Source organism: Mus pahari, unplaced genomic scaffold (genome assembly GCF_900095145.1).
Source record: "Mus pahari unplaced genomic scaffold, PAHARI_EIJ_v1.1 scaffold_8424_1, whole genome shotgun sequence".
NCBI classification, from domain to species: domain Eukaryota; kingdom Metazoa; phylum Chordata; class Mammalia; order Rodentia; family Muridae; genus Mus; species Mus pahari.
The window spans coordinates 44,448-45,640 of NW_018391774.1; the positions used below are offsets into that span (position 1 = coordinate 44,448).

The window sequence follows — 1,193 nt, forward strand, 5'->3', positions numbered from 1 at the left end:
GTCAGCTAGCAAAGAACAGATCACTAAGGGGTCAGGATCATTTTTGTAGCTGACATGCAGTATAGTTTCTCACACAATGGGAAACAATAACTGAACCTTCTAGCAAACCAAAAATCAGAGGGAAAGCACAACCTATAAATATAGTATTGCTGCTTTGCCTCCAGACTTCTCTGGGGCCAGCAGCTGCCCTACCTGGGGCTGGGGCCATGGGCTCAGTCGATGACCATGGGCTCAGTGTCCAACTAGCAGTTTGCATGTGGCTGTGCCAAGGAAGCTGAGAAGGTGCCAGAGGAGGTGCCAGCTGACAAGGCCTGAGCTGCAGAGAAGCAGCACCTGATGCACAGGGCCAGCATCTGTAAGTGGTTCAATGTGNGCATGGGGTTCAGCTTCCTGTCTATGACTGCCCATGCCAGGGTCACGCTTCACTCCCTGGTGGACCTCTTTGTGCACCAGAGTAAGCTTCACATGAAAGGGTTCCGAAGTCTCAAGGAGGGTGAGGCGGTGGAGTTCACCTTTAAGAAGTCTGCCAAGGGTCTTGAATCCATCCCTGTCACTGGTCTCGGTGGTGTGTTCTGTATTGGGCGTGAGCAGGGGCCAAAGGGGAAGAACATGCAGAAGCGAAGATCCAAAGGAGACAGGTGCTACAACTGCGGTGGGCTAGACCATCATGCCAAGGAATGCAAGCTGCCACCCCAGCCCAAGAAGGGCCACTTTTGCCAAAGCATCAACCATATGGTGGCCTCATGTCCACTGAAGGCACAGCAGGGCCCCAGTTCTCAGGGAAAGCCTGCCTACTTCCAGGAGGAAGAGGAAGAGATCCATAGCCCTGCCCTGTAGCTGTCCACTCCCCCGCCAGGAAGGAAGAGATGCAACAATAGACTTCTACCACAAACGTTTATTGTTGGGTNAATTACTAAAGCGAAAGACCACAAGCCTCAAAATATGCATAGTTTAGATATGCTTAATATTGTTTACATATGCTTAGGACAGTGTGAAACTCCTGATTGGGTCTTCTGTAAGGCAAAAGACACTGTCAACAAGGCAAAAAGGCCACCAACAGATTAGGAGAGGATTTTTACCAATCCTAAATCTGATAGAGGACTAATATCCAATATATACAATGAGCTCAAGCAGCTGGACTCCAAAAACTCAAAAAAACCATTAAAAAATGGGGTACAGAGCTAAATAAAGAA

The 1,193-nt window shown here is 48.9% G+C and overlaps 1 pseudogene; it reads left to right on the forward strand.

Annotated features, from left to right (window-relative positions):
• Positions 1 to 225: 225 nt before the first annotated feature.
• LOC110314691 lies at positions 226 to 837 on the forward strand (annotated as a pseudogene).
• Positions 838 to 1,193: the final 356 nt, after the last annotated feature.